General features: G+C 39.5%; 1 long non-coding RNA gene across 1 annotated transcript; it reads left to right on the top strand.

Annotated features, from left to right (window-relative positions):
- The first annotated feature begins 1,039 nt into the window (after positions 1-1,039).
- On the top strand, positions 1,040-22,864 carry LOC125110061 (uncharacterized). Its single transcript, XR_007130438.1, has 3 exons — positions 1,040-1,074; positions 22,091-22,442; positions 22,588-22,864. It is a non-coding gene; the product is annotated as an uncharacterized LOC125110061 (long non-coding RNA).
- The last annotated feature ends 481 nt before the right edge of the window (positions 22,865-23,345 follow it).

Raw genomic sequence — 23,345 nt, 5'->3', positions numbered from 1 at the left:
GTGTGTATCTCCTGACAGCTGTCTCCTGACACCTTACCCTGCACACGATAGCCGTTTGGGCCTCCCAGAACTTCTGATCCCATTTCCTCAACTCAGGGAAACCGCTGGGCTCTATTTCGCTCCCCCATGACCTGGAGATAGTCTCCAGACAGCAAGGTCGGCACTCGCTCTCCTCTCCTTGTATGTTTCCTCTCTCAGGAGTCCTGTTCTTCCTTACGTGAGGTGCAATGTCTGAAAACCATTGTGTTACAGCTTTTGTCTTATTTTTAGTCATGTTGGGGGGGGGGAGTGAATCCAGTCCCTGTTACTCTATCACGCTAGAGGCAGAGTCCTTTGTAAGTTTTTAATGCCCTTGCTCTCCTGTTTTCTTTTCTTCTTTTTCCCCTTTTTTGGTTTTTATTTCATAACCGAAAGTTTGTACACCTCAATCCTTTTCACCTATCTCACCCTCCGCGCCGCCCCCCACCCCCAGCTTCTCTCTGGTAACCACTGGTTTGTTCTCTGTATTTAAGAGTCTTTTATTATTTAGGGTGGTTTTTTTGCTTTTTTAGATTCCACATATAAGTGAAATCACATGGTATTTGTCTTTCTCTGACTGACTTACTTAGCATGATGCTAAGGTCCATCCGTGTTGTTACAAATGGCAAAATCTTGCTCTTTTTTATGGTTAAGTAATATTCCTTTGTGTGTACCACATATCACATCTTTCTTTATTCATTTATCTCTCGACGGACACTTGTGTTGCTTCCATAACTTGGCTGTTGTTAAAGTAATCCTGCAATAGGCATGGCCTGCACGTACCTTTTTGGATTCATGTTTTCGTTTTCTTCAGGTAAATACCCAACAGTGGAATTCCTGGATTGTGTGGTATTCCTATTTTTAATGTTTTAATGTACTTCCATACTGTTTTCCACAGTGGCTAATGTACCAGTTTGCATTCCCACCAACAGTGCATGGGGTTCCTTGTCCTCCACAGTGTCATCAACACTTGCTATTTCTTGTCCTTCACTACTAGCCATCCTGACAGGTGGGAGGTGGTATCTCACTGTGGCGTTGATCTGCATTTCCCTGATGGTGAGTGATGCTGAGCACCTTTTCATGTGTCTGTCGGCCCTCTGGATGTCTTCTTTGGAAAAATGTCAATTCAAGTCCTCTTCCCATTTCTTAATTGGATTATTTGGGGTTTTTTGAGTTGTAAATATTCTTGATATATTTTGGATATTAATTAACCTCTTACTGGTTGCATCATTTACAGATATTTTGTCCCATTCAATAGGTGTCTTTTTGTTTTGTCAACAGTTTCCATTGCTGTGCAAAATCCTTTTATTATGGTGTAGTCCCAGTAGTTTATTCTTGCTTTTGTTACCATTGCCTGAAGAGAACTATCCATAAAAATTTGCTATGGTTGATGTCCAAGAGATTACTGCCTATGTTTTCTTTTAGGAACTTTCTGGCTTCAGTCTCATGTTTAGGTCTCTCCTTTATTTTCTTATTTAATTTTTATCATCTGGTTCATTTTTTTAATCAGTATCCTTTAAAGCCCACCTATTATCTACAATAACTAGTAAGCTCATTCTATTTTCTACCTCCTTGTTCCCTTCTCTGATATTTAGTTTCTCTATTTCAATTTTGTTATAATATATAACTTCTGTACACTTGTCTTCTACCTTTGTCCCAATTTTTTATTTAATCTTAGAGGCACATTTATATGCTTCAAAATACTCACCATCATGTTTCCTGAAGTTTTCGCAGTCATCATTTGGTTAAATAATACTCATCCTGTAGTAAATCTCAAGGAGGATTGATGGATGCAGATTTCCCTATGTGATTATGTCTAAAACTATTTTTCTTTAGCCTTGATGTTTGAAGAACAACGTGGTTGGATAAAACCCTGGGTTTTCTTGGAGGTTTTTTGGTGTTTTGTTTTGTTTTTTTTTTAAATGGTGTCCATTGTTGCTTTCTTGGTATGTAAACCGAAAAGTTTGCTGCCAAACTAATTCTTCCTTCTTTTGCAACTTATTTGATATTTTTGCCTGGAGGCCTTTAAGACTTTATCTACTTTTTGAAATCTAATAGTTTTATTAGGCAGTGTCTCAGAACTGATATCTCTGGGGTAATTTCCCCAGCACCCAGTGAGCACATTCAGTGAATAGGTCTTTTCTCATTTCTTCTTGCCATTCTGGTCAGTCATCAAATTAATACTCAAATCCCACAGGTAATTAGATAGTTATGTGCTTGAATCAGAAAAGATCAACACTTTGAATTAAAATATCAGTTTGACTGCTAAATGCTAACCCACGTGAGTTCTAATCAGCAACCCGGTAGAATATTGTGTGGAAAAGCATACCATACAACGAATGTCATAGAAGCGAAACAAACTTTTACTCGCTTTCCAGTATGCTTTGTAAAACTTATGGAAAACTAAAAAAACAAAAACAAACAAACAAAAAAAAAACTTATGGAAAACTGGTTTCTTTATGACAGCAAACTCACATTGGAGTGAGTTCAGGTTATTCAACACTGAGATGCTGCTGGATACTAACTTAATGTTTCTTAGTTAACAAGTATGAAGTAATACTACTTGTAAGAGAATGTAACAGACTTCCATTCATGTTAACAGCCCCCTAAATTTACAAGATGTTAACATTTTGCTTCAGATTTCCTAAAGAAATAAAGTGATACCCTTAACCCTTTTCTCTCCTTTCTTCCTTTCCCCAGGGTCACTGCTATGCAACAGATGGCCAGTATATCATCCTACATTTATTTTCACGAACCGTGTATTCCCCCACACAGTATATCGTACTGTTTTATGTTCTTTAAAAATAATATAATTGGAATCTTTTGCCAGTATCTTTCTGTAGCATTATGTGTTTATGCTTTATTTTATGGTACATGTGGTAGGCAGACTAATGGCCTGCCAATGGTTTCCGTATCTAATCCCCAGAATCTGTGAATGGGTTGGCAAAAGGGACTTTGTCTTTGTGATTAAGTTAAAGATCTTGAGATGAGGAGATTATTCTGGAATATCTGGGTACAGCTAATGTAATCACAAGTCTTTTAAGTGAATGAGGGAGACAAGAGAGTCTGAGTCGGAGTGATGTAATGTGAGAAAGACTCAGTCGAAGGGGCCATGAGCCAAGAAATATAGGCAGCTTCTTTAGAAGCTGGAAAAGGCAAGGGAAATGAATTCTCCCCTAGAGCCTCCCCGAAGGAATGTAGCTATGATGACATCTTGATCTAAGTTCATTGAGAACCATTTTAGACTTCTAACCTCCAAAACTTTAGGACAATAAATGTGTGGTTTTGTTTTTAAGATTTTATTTATTTATTTGACAGAGAGTGAGAGAGCACAAGCAGGGGGAACAGTGGGGAGAAAGAGAGGTAGAAGCAGACTCCTTGCCGAGCAAGGAGCCTGATAGGGTGCTGGATCCCAGGACCCTGGGATCATGACCTGAGCTGAAGGCATCCCAATTAGTGTTGTTTTAAGCCACTAAGTTTGTGATAATTTGTTACAGCAGCCATAGGAAACTTACACAGTATATATTTTTAACAAATTAGCTCCTATAGGGGCACCTGGGTGGATCAGTCATTAAGCATCTGCCTTCGGCTCAGGTCATGATCCCAGGGTCCTGTCATCGAGCGCCTTATCGGGCTCCCTGCTCAGAGGGAAGCCTGCTTCTCCCTCTCCCACTCCCCCTGCTTAGGTTCCCTCTCTTCCTGTCTCTCTCTCTGTGTCAAATAAATAAATGAAATCTTAAAAAAAAATTAGCTCCTATAAAAAAGGAATAACACGTGAAGGACAAGACCCAGTTAAATACAAAACTCAGTTTACATAAATGAATTGCATCTTGCGCTGTTTAATGAGGTTAAATAGGGCTTCTCCTTACTTAAAAAAATATATATAATAATGCTAATCACTTTTTATTCAATATGCCAGAGACCTAAGTCATAAAAATTGGGAGAAATGAAAGAGTCTGATGTAGCCCCTACACATATACAATAAAAGGTTTTCTTAATATAAATGGGCATAACTATTAAGAATATAGGATTTTTGTAAAAAATTGAAGTCCAGTAGATTTTGAAATTTGGAATCTAGAATAAAGATAAAATATAATAAACAAAGGAAGGATCTATCTGCCCACACATGTAAGGTTAAAATTTCCAGACAAATGATGGTCCTTATAATTTGATATTAGAAAAATCCTCAGCAACATATAAAGCAGACCCACGATAGTTCCACTTGACTTGATTTTCCTGCAGAGCCTATATATAGCTTTATTTTGGGAAAAAAAAAAAAAAAAACAAGCTACTATGTATAGAGACAGAAACTGTGAAAAATAAAATTAGTAAATACCAAGCTTCAGAACTATTTGCATTCATGTCATAATATTTCATTATAATCATCTTAAATTCCCACAATTTAATACCCCCCCAAATTTCTTTTTAATGATTTCCTACAAACTCATAGAAATTTAAAATTGGTGATTTTTCTGAGCATGCCTAAAAAAGTATCCTGGGATTTCTATGTATTTTTCACAATTGATTATTTTGAGCCTTTTGAAATCACAAGGTTCAATAGCCAGTGCAACAAGTCCTCCATATCTTTTTCCATCTATTAAGTGATGGAAAATCATGAGTTCCCCCCAAAACAAAAATGATCCAAGATCTGAGACCTGTGAAATGGTTCTCAGATTAAGGATAAGCTGAAGTAGACAATGAGAAGCATTTTTATTTCAATGAGAAACTTTTAAAATGTCCTTGAATCTAGGTGAAATGATAGGCAAATAAGTTTTTCAGCGTGAAAAAGATACATTAAGTGTTTTATTTAAGCAAAATTCACATAACATAGAATCAGCCTTTTTTTTTTCTTTTTTTTTTTTTTTAGGAGGTTGGGGCATGAGGGAGATGGGGAGAGAAAATCTTAAGCAGGCTCCACACCCAGCCCAACATAGGGCTCAATCCCAGGACCCTGAGATTATAGCCTAAGCCAAAATCAAGAGTCGAACGCTTAACTAACTGAGCTATTCAGGGGCCCTAGAATTAGCCATTTTAAAATGTACAATTTGGTGAGGTGCCTGGGTGGCTCAGTGGGTTTTAAACCTCTGCCTTCAATTCAGGTCATGATCTCAGGGTCCTGGGATCGAGCCCCACGTTGGGCTCTCCGCTCTGTGGGGAGCCTGCTTCCCCCTCTCTCTCTGCCTGCCTCTCTGCCTACTTGTGATCTCTGTCTGTCAAATAAATAAATAAAATATTTTTTTAATGTACAATTTGGTGACATTTAGTACATTCACAATATTGTGCAACCAAAAAAATATGTTTTATATGTATTTGCACAGACCTTTAAGACACAGAATTATTCACCAAGTGTTAATATATAATTTCTACAAAGACTCTAATCATCTCAGCTAAAAGAGGTCAAGTATCAAATAGCTTTCAAACAGTGACAACTCTGTCCTTTCTGATGCCAGCAAAGATGTCCAAATCCTATCAGCTAAAAAGTCAACAGAGATCAAAGAGGCTCTTAATGTTACCGCTGAGAAAAAATGTATGCTGTCTTTACACATTTTAATAAATCAGTCATGCCCAGTGACCTACTGGGTGGATAATGTTTCACAGGCTTTTCAAGAGAGAACAGTCACAATGGCCAGGGTGAATTTGGTAGGTATTTGTGACATTAGCCATAATGACCCCATGCTGATGTTTGTAATTTTTAGTACAATGTAATTTGGTCTTGTAATTTTTTAGCCACTTAGCAACTTCATATACAAGACCCAAATATTTGGAAAAGCTGATAAAATGATATTTTATTCTCCAGTTAATTTGAACATAGACACTCTTGAATACTCATGGGATTTCACCTACTGAAGGAACAGTTTCTCCCCTTCTTACATCTTTGAATCTGCCATTGCCGCTTCCTATTGGCAGAAGGTGACAGGAAGTCAGCCAGCAGGACTGCCGGGGACTCCAAGATTCCACACTCCAAGAGGGTTTGCAGACTCCCAGCTTTCACATTACAGAACCAACTAGAAAGGGGGCATTTCAGTTATAAGAGACAATTAGCCAATAGTTAGCACAGTCTACCTCTTCAATTATTGTTTAAATGTCCATTCACCACCACCAAGAAACCTCATGCTCCCACCTCAAAAGACACAAGTACACACTTTACAAATAAAGATTCTCTCTCTCTCCCTGAAAAGGGGAGATTTAAAGGCCCTTCCTTCATTGTATCCCACCCTGGGTGATATTAATTCCTGTCCACATGTTCTATAATCCAAGAACCAAATTAGAAAGTTAATCATCACCCTCACTCCTCATATAAAATGACAGAGAAAAGGAGGAGGGAAATTTTTACAGATGAAAATATAAACAACAAGAAAGAAAATATACCAGCCATTAAAGTCCTTATTATATAACTGGTCACAAGGCCATGGTTGATAAGCCCCACTTCCTTCTCCCACTATCCATTCCATGTTCCTTTTCATCTCTGGTAGCAGCTCAGGTGAGTTTCTTCCCCCAGAGGATTGACCCCAACCTTCTTTGCTGAAAGGACTGGTTCTTTAGCAGTCCTCTCTTTACTGGTTGCTGTAGCCTTCTTTTACATTTTACTAAGAGGTTTCCCACACATCATGCTCCCTTTGTGTATCAGGAGCCCTTTCCTCTTGGTAAACAGGATCAGTCACCCAGACAACCTGCCTGTTGGTTCAAGGGCATGAAGAACCCCCATGGTCAAATGCCAGTCCCTGCAGTGAACCTGCCCACCAGGTGGATCCCTTTGGAGATGGTGCCATATTGGAGGCCAAGCACTGACATCTGGTGGTGGCAGAGCCAGCGTGTAGTGGCCGCAGTAGCAAGACCACTCTTGTGAAAGGAAGCATAGGTTGTAGAGTCCACACATTGTCCACATCCCCACCTGCACGGGGCAAAGGCAGAGCTGGCAGGAAAAAGAGGCTAAGTGACATCCACAGAACAAGGCGTGTTGTTCTTCTGATTGTGAGGGTCCTCCTCTGCTCTCTGGTGCACATTCACATGGGGTGTTAAATGTTTTCCCAGCTTTGGCCCATTTCAAGCTGTCAATAAACATTCCCCCTTCTCAGGCCTCCTCATCCCCAGTCTTTTATTTGCCAGGTCCCTGGCTATCTAGCCAAACCATTAATGATATAGACCATCTCTTTGGTTGTCTCTTCATCCGGGCAGTCCTGCCCAGGATTTGTCTTCCGTGTCACCTTTAGATGGCCTCCTGGGTGAAGCCACAACGTTACAGCTCTCCACTTCTGGGTGACTGAATCATAAACTGAGCTTAAGGGGCACGTGGGTGGCTCAGTCAGCTCAGCATTGGACTCTTGATTTCGGCTCAGGTCGTGATCTTAGGGTCGTGGGATTGAGCCCTGCATCCAACTCAATCTGAGTAGGGAGTCTGCTTAAGATTCTCTCTCCCTATCCCTCTGTCCCTTCCCCCATACCCCTATCCCACTCAGAGCACGCACACACACACACACACACACTCTCTCTCTCTCAAAATAAATAATAAAGTGATTAAAAAACGCTAAGCTTAAGTTTTTCCACAGTGATCTGGTCATAGACAACTCCCCTTTGGAACTAGGTTATGTGGGCTGTAACCTGCCATCTCAGAACCAGAAGACCATTTCTTATCTAGATCCTGGTAAAATAAACAATGCCCATTCTTCAGCTAAATGCTTGCATCACTGGGCTCAGTTATTGGTTCTGCTTGAGAGAGGAAAAAGAGAAATGAAGCAGATGCAGAAATCATATCTTCACAGCAGCTAAATAAAGAAAAATTGTCTACTGGAGAAATAATGAGAACCCAAACTGAGCTTCAAGAAAGCCAAAAGACCACAGAACTAGATTTGGGGAAAACAAAACAAAACAAAACAAAAAAACAACTGGTCTCTTTCCCCTTTCTACTCATTCATCCATTGATTTTTTTTCTTATTTTTCAACTTGTTTATTCATCTGTTGTAACATTCATTGATCGTCTACTTCATGCCAAGCACAGAGTGGCTACAACAGTGAACAAAACAAAGCCCATGCCCTCACAGAGCCTCTATCACAAAGGGAGCGATGCAACAATTAGATGAGTTAATACATACATAGTACATAGAATAGGGCCTGACATACATTAAGCCCAGAGGAAATGTTGTTTTTACATTCCTTTTTCTACCCATAATGTCACACAGAAAGAGAGAAAACTTGAGAGTGAGAAAGGAGCCTTATAGGGCAGACAATCCAATCTTCACATTAGAGATACAGAAATGGAGACCCAGAAGAGGCCCCTCAGGCTACCACTGGTGGGGCCCCCATCACAACATGAGACCAAGGTGGACACTCCCAGGTGTGATTTGAGAGATCCCATCATTGAGTTAGACAACTAAATATATGTGCCAGCCCCATCAGTCCGTAATTATAGAACTCTAGGCAGGCTCCTCTTATCCATGAGGAAAAGGAGGAGGATCGTGAGAGGTTCCTCTGAGACCCTGAATATGATGGTGTCTTTACAGAGAAAGGTGATCCTAATTGTGAGAGGAGAAACTTCAGTGTTTTTTTCCTAGTCTTTTCTGATTTTGTCTTGAAAGGATTTTCTTGAAAAATGGAATATAGTACAGCCAGTTGAGAACCATCTCTGCCTAAATTTAACCAAAGGAAAGTCTTGGGATGCTTTAGGGATGGCCACAGACTTGAAAGAGAGTCACAGTTCCTGGCTTCTAGAGGTCTGGTTCAGGAGCCCAGGGAATGTGCTCCAGAGTCCTGGCCTCTGAATGAATGTTCTCCAGCTTTCTCTGGTTTTGTGCTGCTCTAATTCAGGTCCTGGGAGAGAGCCCCTCTTTGAGTTACTTGCCAATACTTGAGTGAGAGAGGGAAAGCATCTTGAGTGATACTCCTAGCAAGACTGTATCCAGTGTAGAAAGCTATTTACACAAAACAAAGCAATGGTGCTGCTAGCAGAGGAACAGGAAATGGGCCCTGGGCAAGCACTCCCAACAGATGTCCACCACACTTAGCTCAGTGGTTGGTCACAGAAATATGTTCCCCTGTCAAATCTTAATCCACCAACATTGTCCCTTTGTCTCCTTACCTGTTAAATGGAGTAGAGGAAACCTACATGCAGTGGTTAATTTCATGTTGATTTGACTGGGTTAGGGGATGCCCAGATAGCTGCTCATACATCATTTCTGAGTGTGTCTGTGAGAAGTTTCCCAAGAGATTAGCATTTGAATCACTAGACTAAGTAAAGAAGATCATCCTTACCAACACAAGTGGACATTCCCCCCAGTCCATTCAAAGTCTGAATAGAACAAAAGAAGAGGAAGAGTGAATTTTTTCTTTTGGTTGATCTAGGACATTCCATTTTCTCCTGTCCTTGAGCCTTGGTGCTCCTGGTTCTCGGGCCTTTGGACTCAGACTGGGACTTAATACTGTCATCCCCCTGATCCTCTGGCTTTTGAACTCAAATTGGGACCATCAGCTTCCAAGGACAAAGACCAAAATCCAATACCATCAGCCCCTTTGATGGCTAGAGTAATGCTAAGCCATCAGTCCCTCTTGGCCTCTGGCTCCTGATGCAAACTTCTGCATCAGTCCAGGTCCTCCAAGAAGCCAACTCCAAGATGTGATGAATGGTGCAAGCATTTTATTATGCCTGTGAGAGATAATGGTGAGGGAACTGGGAAAGTTTGGAAGCAGCATTAACACCCATGCAAACTTGAACCTGAGTGAAAAAGACAGAGAAGAAAGACTGGCTGGAGGTGTCCTAGACCTCTGTGCGACGTGAGGAAGGTTCTGCCAAAGGAGAGCCTTCCAGCCAAAGTTGGCCATCAGAAGAGATCCATGTCTTCCAAGAATACGGATGCCTCCACTTCTCTGGCTGAAGCACCCCATCATTGGCCAGAAGCACGCCAGCAGCAGCGGTCACTTACACCCCTGCTGTTTGAGGTCAATGAGATTCACTGTAGGGCCACAGCAGGTTCACAGTCATCTGGGCCTAAAGGAATGTTCTGCCCCAATATATGAAATTCTGAGAGTATAGGTCTGTAGACTGCCAATGTTCATGTAATATCTAAATGATTATTCATTTTGTCTTATACCTTCCTTCATGAGGTCTCTGATTTTTTTTTTTTAAGAAAAGCCCATGTCCTTGGCTAAAATATTAGATACTCCTAATTGAAGAGAGCACTAAATTCTGAATTTCTTGACTTCAATCTTGGCAATATAAAAGTATAATTACAAGAAAATTGCCTCTGATCCTGATGCGAATGCCCAGCTTTGCAACTTTTGAACTTGTCCTATTAATTCACTCATAAATTAGCATGCCTCTCATGAATCAAATGGTTTATAAGCCATCATGCTAATTTATTAATGTTAAAAGAAGATAAAATCTTTGTAGTAAGCCACAACTGTGGCTTTGATATTAGACCTCATAGATCTTAGGAAGCAGGATTAGAGATCGAGGCTGCAAGGTAAGCCTGGTGACCAAGGAAAGGAGGGGTTGGGGGAGGCCTAATGAATCTCTTTCACACCACTGGTAGGCATGTTGAGCTTCTACATGAAAGAGGGTTCCAAGATTCTGGTATCTTCTCCCTGGCATGTGGAGATGGGCAGCTGCTGATGGGGCACTGACTCAGCCTTAGTAATAACACTGTTTATCACCTTCCATCCTCTCCTTCTGCTTGATGGTAGTCAGTTAATGAAAATTTTAATCTTGCTGCATAATCTGTTTATTCATTCAGTAAACCCTTATATGAACGTGAACATGAACATGAACAATAAACTCTTATATAATTGAACGTGGTTATGGTACTGGGTATTGGGACTACAATGCCAAGTAAGGTGTGAACCTGCTCTGCACTTGCAGTGATAATGTAAAATATGTAGATAACTGACTAGAACATATATCTGGAAGATCTCACTGTTTTCTTCACTTTGCCCTCCAGGGACCCTACATGGGTGATCATGCCACTTACTTCTGCTGATTCTTAGATTTAGACTCAGGCTCCCAGTGGTATTAAGAAATCTGCTTGCCCATTTCTAGTAGACTCAATCTCATTCCCCAACAGCTGCTTCAATCCTTTACCTTAGTCTCAAAACCCAACACCTGGCCCATGCCAGTCTCTGGTGACCTCACTTTCTATTCTCTTGAGAAGAGTGAGTCAGCCAATAAGAAAGCCTTCAGCTTCCTGCCTTCACACATCAAAATGTCTATGTTTCCACACTCACCTTTTCATCCTTCTCCCCCATGCCCGAGAAAAATACATCCTTGCTTCATTTTAAGGTTGTTCCCTCTAGCTCAATCCCACCCTTTTAGTAACTTTTTGTAGACTTCATCCATCAAGCACTTAGTCTAACCTCTACCTACAATCTCCCCTTATCCCTGTTCCTTCTCATCAGCCTACAAATATTTCCATCTCTCTCACTCCAAGAGAGAAAATGCTCCCCTCAATCCTACTACTTCTCGGAATTACCAATCTTGCTTGTCCTCAAACAACTTAATGCATTTAATGGTTACACTTACAGCCTAGGTAATCCTTGGGGTCTTCCTCCCCAAACATTTATCTGCTGCTTTCAATGTCTCTTCCTCATTCCCTTACCCTTGCCAATCACCATTCCTTCTTCCCCTAAGGTTCTTGCTTGGCTAAAGGGAGAGAACCTACCTCCAAGGTTCTCTACCTTCTGTCTGCAAGTAGTTTTCTTTGTGAGCATCTCAATCCTCGTAGCTCCCTAATCATCTCAGTGCTGTTGCCTCTCAAGTTAGGATTGCTAGGCCTCACCTTTCTCTCAAGTTGCTGACCTACATTGTCCCTGTGTATTTCTACTTGGATAGCTTGCCAGGAACCTCAAACTCAATCCAAGCCAATTCATTATCTTCCCACCGAACCAGTTCTACCTGCTGCTTCTCTACCTTGGTTTGGCTCCATCATCCTTTCAAGCACCCTTTCTTTCCCATGTTGTTCATATTTGAGCAGTTTTAAGACCTGTAAATGCTGCCTCAATAATAGCCCTGACAGATCCCACTACCACCACTCTGCTTCAGGCCCTCATTATTGGTCTCTTACTATTTAAACAGCATCTTAATTAGTTTCTGTCACTCTAGTCTTTTACTCTTTTGATACTTTTCGAGAAAGAAAGTGAGAAAGAGCATAAGAGGGAAGAAGGTTAGAGGGAGAAGCAGACTCCCCGCAGAGCTGGGAGCCTGATGTGGGACTTGATCCCAGGACTCCGGGATCATGACCTGAGCCAAAGGCAGTCACTTAACCAACTGAGCCACCCAGGTACCCCTATGACGTTATTATTTAAATCAAAGCAGAACCATGGTACTTCCCAGTTCACAAAATGTCAACGGGTCCCTATTGTCCACTGAGCAGAGGACAAACCCCATGGTGTGGAATCCAAGTCCTTTCTAATGTGGCCTCAGATACTTTCTGGCCTTACCTCACTCAAAATTCTATACCTTATTTTCTATTCAAAATTCACTACTCACTAGTCTTCAAGCACAACCCTCATTTTTCCCATTTCCAAACTTTTTCTTTTACTGTGTCCTACCTCAAATGCCTTATCTTTTCACCCTACCCACTCCATTCATAACCATCTTTCACAGCCCAGTAAAGCAATGGACCAAGGACCTAGATAGACATTTTTCCAGGAAGACATATAAAATGGTCAAAGGGTACTTGAGAAGATGTTGGTGTTGCTAATCATCAGGGAAACGCAAATCAAAACCACAATGAGATCACCTCACACCTGTTGGAATAGCTAATACCCCAAGGACAAGAGATAACAAGCATTGGTAGGGATGTGGAGAAAAGGGAACCCTGTTGGTGGGAGTATAAACTAACCACTATAGGAAATGATATGGAGCTTCCTCAAAAATTAAAACTAGAACTACCATATCACCCAGCAATCCCATTTCTAGTTATATATGGAAATATAGGATATGGAAACAACCTAAGTGTCAATGAATGAATGGATAAAGAAAATATTACACATATTATGTACAAATATCATATATCATGTATATCAATCATATATGTGAGTTATATATATAGATATGGAGAGAGAGAGAGAGATAAAATTCAGCTATTAAAAAAGGAGAGCCAGCCATTTGTGACAACATGGCTGAATCTGGAAGACATTATGCTAAGTGAAACAAGCCAGACACCAAATGATAAGTACTGTATGCTATCACTTACCTGTGAAATCTAAAACAGTTGAATTCATACAAGCAGAGTAAATAATAGTTGCTAGGGGCTGGGGAAAATGGGAAGATGTTAGTCAAAGAGCACAAGCTTTCAGTTATAACAGGAACAAGTTCTGGGGATCTAACATGCAGTAATGCTGTATGGTATACTTGAAACTTGGTAAGAGCGTAAATCTTAGGAGTTCTCACCACACACACACACACAAAATTATGTGAGGGATTGATGTGTTAACCTGACTGTGTAATTATTTCACGGTGTATAAATGTATAGAATTGTCCCATTGTATACCTTAAACATACACAATTTTTATTTGTCAGTTATAACTCAATAAAACTGGAAAAAATCATTTTCATCCCTAAGAAAATCTTAACCATCATTCAAAGTTTAGTTCAGATTCACAGCTTCAGTAAAGCATTGCGAGATTTTTCTCCTTAGAAGGTCTTTCACTACTGATTGGAGATTTTTATGGTAATTACTACAACTTACCTAGTAACGCATAGAAATAGGAACATCTTATCTCTACTACTCTATCCTAAGCAAGCTTATGCCTTCTTTCTTTTTGCATTCCTTCGTCCAGTGCCTCACAGTGTCAAAGTATGGTCCACATCGTTAAGCACATTACCCGGTTCAGCTGAAATTTTTTCTTTTTGTATCAAGACTTTCACTGTAAAGGAAACAGTAGATTGATTTACACTCTGGTACAAGCTCTTTATCTCATGTCGGACCATTAACAAACAGTTCACTGACTGGCACCAGACACAGTCCACACTTTGGATACTGCCCTAGGACACAGTGTCTTTCCAGTACATATTTTAGGTGAATAAGTTAAAAATATTGGCTGTTGGGCAGTCTTACCCTCCTCCATTAAAAGTCATTACCTCATCCAGAGCTTATTCAGTGGGAGCAGCCTTTTCCCAGGGGCCTTTATTAAAGATAATCAGCTATTTTTTCAACTTCTCAGTTGCCTGGGGCAAATGAGAAAACCCTTGAAAAGCCAGAGGGACTTTGAAAACCTCCAGCATATTCTTGGGAATCTAGAAGGCTGCGTGCCTATGTGGAGTGTGTGCATACTGAGGAAAGACTGAGAAGGCCGGGGTCCCTCACTCCTAGATAACCTTGATGCTCTGCATCAGAAGAGAAACCTAGGGCAGAATTGTAAACTGCATTCTAAAACACTGGGAACATGCCCCCACCTAAGCTCAGAGCCCTTTAGCAAAAGCTAGGAGACTTGCCGGTTTGAGGCATTTCAGAAAATCTCAGACCAGTCATGAATAGACCATGAAGCTAACTGGACAGAATATTCAGTGGCCACGGGTGGCAAAGAATACTCACTTTATAGAATCTGTTTAGGAAAGTCGCTAAACAAACAGAAATGGCAATAAATGCTGAACGGGGGAGAATCTAATTTCCAGTTTTCAACCAAAATACATGAGACAAGCAAAGAAAGTATGGCCCATATACAGGCATGGGGAAAGAAGTCAATAGAAACTGCCTCTGAAGAAACCCAGACTTTGGACTTCATAGACAAGGGCTTTCAATTAGCTATTATAAATATGTTCAAAGAACTAAAGGAAACTATATCTACAGAGAAAAAGGAAAGTTTGTGAATGATGCCTCGCCAAATAAATAATATCAATAAATAGAAATTATTTTAAAAAGAAAAAACAGAAATTTGGGCATTTTTTTTAAGATTTATTTATTTGAGAGAGAGAAAGAAAACATGAGCGGAAAGGACAGAGGGAGAGGAAGAGAGAGAATCCCAAGCCGATTCCACACTGAACACAGTGCCTGACACAGGGCTCAATCCCATCACCTGAGATCATGACCTGAGCTGAAACCAAGAGTCAGATACTTAACCAGCTGAAATTTGGGTGTTGAAAGTATAATCACTGAAATGGAAAATCCCCTAGAAGTGCTCACCAGATTTGAAATGGCTGAAAAAATCATCAGCAAACTTGAAGATAATTTGTTTTTAGACTATCTAGTTTGAGAAACAGAAGATAAAAAGAATAGGGCAAAATGAAAAAGCCTCAGAAACTGTGGGACAACCTCATCAAAATAAAAAGCTTTTGCACAGCAAAGGAAAGTCAACAAAACCAAAAAGGCAACCTACAGAATGGGAGAAGATATTTGCAAATATCTTATCAGATAAAGGGCTAGTATCCAAAATCTATAGAGAACTTATTAAACTCTACACCCAAAAAAACAAATACTCCAGTCAAGAAATGGGCAGAAGACATAAACAGACATTTCTGCAAAGACATACAGACCAACAGACACGTGAAAAAATGCTCAACATCACTTGGCACAGGGACATACAAATCAAAATCACAGTGAGATTCCATCTCACACTGGTCAGAATGGCTAAAATTAACAACTCAGGAAAGAGATATTGGCAAGGATGCAGAGAAAGGCAAGCCCTCTTATACTGTTGGTGGGAATGCAAGCTGTTGCAACCACTCTGGGAAACAGTGTGGAGGTTCCTCAAAAAGTTAAAAATAGAGTTACCCTACAACCCAGCAATTACACTACTCAGCATATATCCAAAGGATACAAACATAGTGATTTGAAAGGGCACATGCTCCCCATTGTTTACAGCAGCAATGTCCCCAATAGCCAAAATATGGAAGGAACCTACATGTCCATCGGCAGATGAATGGATAAAGAAGATGTGGTATGTATGTATGTATGGGTATATACACCCATACATACATATATATATTATATTTGTATATTTTATATATATATATATATGTATATAAAATGAAATATTACTCAGCCACCAGAAAGAATGAAATCTTGGGGCACCTGGATGTCTCAGTTGGTTAAGCATCTGCTTTTGGCTCAGGTCATAATCTCAGGGTCCTGGGATCAAGCCCCGTGTTGGGCTCCCTGCTCAGCGGGGAGTCTGCTCCCTCTCCTTCTTCCCCTCCCCACCACTCATGCTCTCTCTCTCTCCCTCAAATAAATAAATAGAATCTTTTAAAAAAAAAGAATGAAATCTTGCCATTGTAATGATGTGGATGGAATTAGAGGGTAGTATGCAAAGTGAAATAAGTTAGAGAAAGACAAATACCATATGATTTCACTCATATGCGGAATTTAAGAAACAAAACAAATGAACAAAAGGAAAAGAAAGGAAAAATAAAATAAGATGAAAACTGAGAGGGAGACAAACCACGAGAGAGACTAAACTCTAGGAAACAAACTGAGGGTTGCTGGAAGGGCGGTGGGTGGGTGGGTGGTATAATTGTGTGATGGGCATTAAGGAGGGCACTTGATGTAATGAGCACTGGGTGTTATGTGCAGCCGATGAGTCACTAAATTCTACCTCTGAAACTAATAAAAAACAAGAAACAAAACAACTGGGACACCACCAGCATTCTAATGTGCACATAATGGGAATCCCAGAGAAGATAAGAAAGAAGAATGCTTGAAAATTTAAAAAATAATAATAATAATGGCTAAAAACTGCCCACATTTGGTGGAAAATATTTTTCTGCATGTCCAAGAAGCTCGAAAAATTCCAAGTAAGACAAACTCAAAGAGATTTACATTTAGACATTTCATAATCGAACTGTCGAAAGACAGAGTGAATCTTAAAAGCAGCAAGAGAGAAGTGACTCATTCTATCAAAGTGATCCTCAATAATATTAACAGCTTATTTCTTTTTTTTTTCCTCTTTTTTTTTAAAGATTCCATTCATCAGACAGAGATCAAAAGTAGGCAGAGAGGCGGCAGAGAGAGAGAGGAAGGGAAGCCCGCTCCCCACCAAGCAGAGAGCCTGATGCGGGGCTCGATCCCAGGACCCTAAGATCATGACCTGAGCCAAAGGCAGAGGCCTTAATCCACTGAACCACCCAGGAACCCCAACAGCTTATTTCTAATCAGCTACCACAAAGGCCTGAAGGCAGTGTGATGACATATTTAAAATGCTAAAATTAAAATACTGTCAACCATGGATTCTATACCTGCAAAAACTATACTTCCAAAAATGTGGAAGAAATCAAGACATTCCCAGATAAACAAAAAATTAGGATAACCCACACTGCTAGCAAACCTGCACTACAAGAAATATTAAAGGAGGTTCTTCAGACTGAAATGAAAGAGCTCTAGACAGTAACTTGAATCCACACAAAGAAATAAAAAACCCTGGTAAAGGTAACTACAGAGATACATATAAAAAGACAGTTTAATTATGCTCTTTGTTTATAACATTTTTTTCTTCTCAATGATCCAAAGCACAAGTGCATAAAGCAATAATTATAAAACTCTGTTGATGGCTTATAATTACAGAGATATAATTTGTATGAGAACAACTGCAGAAAAGGAGGGAAGAGAGAACAAAGCTATGCTGGAGCAAGGTTTTTATATTCTTTTGAAATTTAGTTGGTATTAATCATAATTAGATTGTTACAAGATGTTTATTTTTATCCGTAGGGCAGCAAGTAAGAAAATCACTTATAAAATGTTCTAAAATAAATGACAGGTGAATTAAAATGGTAAACTAGAAAAATGTCTATTTAACACAAAAGCTGGTCATACAGAGGAAATGGAAAACAGAAAAGATTTAAGATATATAAAAAACAAATAATAAATTGGCAGATGTAAATCATACTTCATTAAAGTAATGTTATTACTTTATCAATAGTTACATTAAATATAAATTAAATTAGCACCCCATTTAGAAGGCAGAGGATGGCAGAAGGCATTTCTTAAACAAGCAATCAGATCCAACTATGTACTTCTACAAGATACATACTTTTGAGCCAAAGACACAAATAAGTTGAAATGAAAAGAATGGAAGAATCTATACCATGCAAACAGTAACCAAAGAAAGCTGGAGTGGCTGTGGTAATATCAGACATAATAGACTTTAAGGCAAAAATTATTACCAGAAACAAAGGACATTTTATAATGACAAAAAGATCAATCGATCAAAAAGGCATAACAATTATAAACATACATGCACCTCACAAGAGAGCCCTAAAATACACTTAACAAAATCTGACAGAGCTAATGGGAGAAACAAAGAGTTCAACCATAATAATTATAGACTTCATTACCCTTCTTCCAATAATGAATGGAAAAACTAGACAAAAGATGAACAAGGAAATGAAAATCTGAGTAACACTGTAAGTCAACTAAGAGACAGCTATAGAAGACTATATTCAACAACAACAGAATATATACTCCTGTCAGGTGCACATACAACATTCCCCCAAACAGACCATACCTTGGCCCACAAAACAATTCCCAGGATTGTTAAATGATTAAAGTAGTATAAAGTATGTTCTCTAGCCACCGTGGAATTAAATTAAAAATTGCAACAGAAATGTGGGAAATACACAAATATGTAGAAATTAGACAACTCACTCATAAGTAACCTATGAGTCAAAGAATAAAATAAGGAAAAATTAAAAAATATTTTGAAATGAATGAAAATGAGAAACATATGCCAATTTATGGGATGGAGCTAACGCAGTGCTTAAAGGGAATTTACAGCTGTAAATGCTTTTAGTGAAAAAGAAGAAAGGTCGAAAATCAATAATCTAAACTTTCCCCTTAAGAAACTAAGAAAAGGGGGCCCCTGGGTGGCTCAGTGGGTTAAGCCTCTGCCTTCGGCTCAGGTCATGATCCCAGGGTCCTGGGATCGACCCCTGCATCGGGCTCTCTGCTCAGCAGGGAGCCTGTTTCCCCCTCTCTCTCTGCTTGTCTCTCTGCCTGCTTGTGATCAATCTCTCTCTGTCAATAAATAAATAAAATCTTTTTTTAAAAAAGAAACTAGGAAAAGACAAGCAAATATCACCCAAAGCAAGTAAAAGAAATAATTTAATAAAGCTTATGGCAGAAATAAATAAAATAGAGAACAGGGGGAAAAAATAGAGAAAAATCAATGCAACCAAAAGCTGGCTCCTTAAAAATACAAACAAAATACAAAACGGATAGACCTTTAGTTAGACTGACAAAGAAAAAAGAGCTCAAATTAGTAAATCGGGAATGAAAGTTGGGACATTACAACTGACCTTACGGCAATAAAAAGGACCTAGAAGAAACAGAAAAACCCCCCTAAAAACAAATATAACCGTTATCTACAAAATGGAGTTATATTTTCTTACTATAAACAAATATTTCTGAAGACTAACCAAAAATTCAGGAAGGAAATAGTGCATTTTGCCTATAGGCAGATGAGACGGTCACATGCCTTCTTTTATTTATTTTGTTGTTAGGTTCCTCTCTGATTATCTAAATAGGATTAATGAAGAACCTTGCCTTTTTTCATGAATGTACTCAGAAGACCAGCTCATTTTATGGGTATAAAGGAGTAAGTGTTTCACTTATTTCCAAAAGAACAGTGAAATCCACAAACTGGGGGAAATGGAAGACTTTCTCGCCATGGTGAACTATTACATTGTCTAACCGGCTCTGCTAACACAAGCCATAATCACTGGGGTGACCCAGTCCCGGGGATGCACTTAAGAACTTACAAATCACAGCCGGCACCTTGCAGCCTTACTCACCTCCTGTTTATGGGCTTTTAGCAACCATTTACAAATCTCTATATTTATGGAGTTTGTAGGAAATCATAGCCTGCTTATTTCACGAGAATAAAGGTTTTACACAAGTGTTTGGGTAAGTACCCAACTTCATAATTTTCATCATCTGGAGAATTAGTTATTTCACACTTGATCTTAGCCAAAAGGCCGAGAAGCGATTGAATTAGTTATTTCATATACTGGAGTTAAATTTGCAAATGGCAGTAAGACAAAGTTTCCATTGATCTATTTAGAAATATTTGTTAGAGAATCATATTTTTGAAAACAGGAGATACTAGGCGCATAAAAATCCTAGAAACTAGAAGATCTTTGGTACTTGAGAAAGAAGCCTGATTGAGTGAACTGTTTGGCAGATATTTTAAGACCCTGTAGGTGACATCAAAACACAGTTGTATTTTGAGTCCATTAATAAGTAATATGTTCTTGCTAGACGCACAGCAATGTCTCAGGGAATCTACCTGTATTCACCTGGTCCTGCACTGTCCAGTAAAATAGTGCTAGCCACGTTTGGCTACTGAGCACTTGAAATGTGGCTAGTCCTAATTAAGATGTACTGGAAGTGTAAAACACCCTGTACTCCAAAGACTTAGTACAAAAAAAAATAAACAATCTCAATTATTTTATACTGAGTATATATTGAAATATTTTGAGTATATTCAACTGAGTCAAACATTATTAAAATTAATTTCACCTGTTTCTTACTTTTTTTTCCTTTTTACTTTTTTAATGTGGCTACTAAATAATTTAAGTTTACATATATGTAGCTCCTATTGTACTTCTCTTGGACAGTGATAACTTGATGCATTATGGATAACTTGACCTGTCCAAAGGGAGGATGCTGGATTTGGCATCACAAATAAGCAGGAATGCCACGAAGGCCTGCAGAAATTTTCTTCCTGAAAATACATTATAGAGAATTTTAGGAAAATGGAGTCGGGTTTTTCCATCATTTCTTAAAGCTGGCAATGTTCAGAAGACCAAAGAGGTAACTAATCGGTTAAAAAACAAAAACCAAACAAACAAATAGGCTATTGTGTAAAGGAGTGCCCAAGTCTGGGTGTGATTATAGTCTGATTCAACTCCTGGAAAGTATGTTTGATAATGTTCCAGTTTATGGCCTAATGACCAACATTACTAAATTACCCCTTCTGTGCCTTGGTGCTATATTTATGAGTTCTTTTAGTGACTGAAAAGTTAAGAGAGGCCTTTAGCACCCCTGACCCATATTAGACCCATATTCTGGAGCCATCATGGCCTAGATTTAGACTAAGATGAGCCTAGGGAGATATCTTCTCGGGAGCTTCCCTGGGTTTTCTGGTTTGAGTGGAGTCCAGTAGAAGTTCACCCTGGGGCAGGTACTCCAGGGACTCTGTGATCCATCTGGAAGATCAAATGGGCACTACCTTTGACACAGTCACCAGGGAAACTAGCAAAGGTCTGTTCTTTGTACCTCTAGGTGCCCTCTGCCCTATACTCACCCAACATGCACTTACACACCCCAGGCAGAATTAGGAAGATTGTGTAGACTTGGTAACCCTGATTTTATTCAAGCTTATAATAGTTATTGTATTACAAATAAAACCATTCAAGTGCATTAAAGAAAATATCTAAAATAGAGAAAAGAGGAGCACCTGGTGACTCAGTTGGTTAAGTGTCCGACTCCTGATTTGGGCTCAGGTCATGGTCTTAGGGTTGTGAGATCAAGCCTGCATTGGGCTCTCTGCTGAGCATGGAGCCTGCTTGTGAGTCTTTCCCTTGCCCTCCCCCCCTGACTCCTCCTCTCACATGCTCTCTCTCTCTCACTCTCTTTAAAAAAAATAAATAAATAAATAAAAATAAAAAATAAAATAGAGAAAATATTTTTTTAATTCAGAGAGAAATAAAACTAAATTCAAAACATACTTATTCACCCAGAGTAGTACCAACACCGAAAACAACCCTATTAACAATTATATAATATCCATTCTGGTCCTTCTTTGGATAAACTTGCGTAAAGGCGAATATGTGTGTTTTTTATTTTTACCAAGTGATCATTCATTCATTCATTCATCACTGTGCTTATCTGGATATACACAGCCACAGTCCCTGCCATCATGAAGGTCCTTTTTCTAGGAAAAGGGGATTTTAAGCTTCTTTTGAAACTTCTTTTTTTTTTTTTTCAATCTCAACAGAGTCTCAGTATGCATGTAGGCACATATAAATCAAAGAAGTGATGTTTTCGTAGCAGAACCTAATTTCATGGTTTCTAGTTGGTAATATTTATTTCAAAATACTAATTTCTTTATTCTCCTCTCTATGCCCACATCCCCCCACACCTCTCCCCAGTCCAAGCAGGCGCAGAGCTGGATGTCTCTTTGCCCAGGGAGGTTTTGCCGAGCAGACAGGAGAAGTTGTTCTCAAGCACTTTCACCTTTTGAAGTCAGAAAGTGAGTTCATGGGCCCCACCCCGCCTCTGGAATCAGAATTTCTAAGGGTAAAGCCCAGACACTCTTTCAACAAGGTCTTGGGCAATGAGTGTACACACTAACTGAGAGAAGCTGGGTTAGGGATTAGGGGAAGGATTCCAGAGGCAGAATAGTGTGCCTCACGCTCTTAAGAGAAAGGAGGAAGACAGGGAGCCAGTCCCCAGGAACACACAAGCCTCCAAAGCTCTACCAGGAAGGTGTTGTGATCTCAGGTGAGGTTCCCTTGGGGTCTAGCCTACTGCACTCCAAAAGGCCTTATGCTGACTGAGATACTCATTGTGGTACAGAGCCAAATGAAGTCGCATCTCATTTATTTATTTCATTTTATTATTTTTTTTAAATCTTCATTTTTTTAAGGTCAGGCCCTGCTATGACTCACTTTGGAAAACTAGACTTGGATCCCTGCAGCCATTACAGCTGCCTAGAATCCAACACAGAGATGCAGAATTGGAGTTTGGAGTGTGTGTGGCTACAATGAAGAGGAAGGAGTAGGGGTCGACCTCTGGGATCTTGCTCAAAATCTCCCTCTCCACCCACCTCCTCCCACACACCTGGCACAGGGCTTCCTGTAAGCAAGGCAGAATGCCTAGAAAAGGGTGGCAGACTCAGATACTTTCAATGACAGCCAAGTAACGATGTGCCAAGGTTAAAAGTGTTAAGTTGTATCATAACTTGGGTGTGCAGAGAAAATGTATGCCTTAGGTTGCTTACCTGCAAGCAAACCTTGAGATGTGTTTTTTGGTTTTGGGTTTTTGTTTTTGTTTTGTTTTTTTGCCACTCACCCATATGGAAGTTTATCTGTGGGATAACTACCTAGAAGTAGAAATGCTGAGTAGTTAACCTTATATATTTTCTTTTTTTTTTTTTTTTTAAGATTATTTATTTATTTATTTGACAGACAGAGATCACAAGCAGACAGAGAGGCAGGCAGAGAGAGAGAGAGAGGGAAGCAGGCTCGCTGCTGAGCAGAGAGCCTGATACGGAACTCGATCCCAGGACCTTGAGACCATGACCTGAGCCGAAGGCAGCAGCTTAACCCACTGAGCCACCCAGGCGCCCAACCTTATATATTTTCTTAATTTTTAAATTTTTTAGAACTTTTAATCCCCTTCACC

Source organism: Lutra lutra, chromosome 9 (assembly GCF_902655055.1).
Source record: "Lutra lutra chromosome 9, mLutLut1.2, whole genome shotgun sequence".
Taxonomy (NCBI): Eukaryota; Metazoa; Chordata; class Mammalia; order Carnivora; family Mustelidae; genus Lutra; species Lutra lutra.
This window is presented reverse-complemented; position numbering and strand designations above follow the sequence as displayed.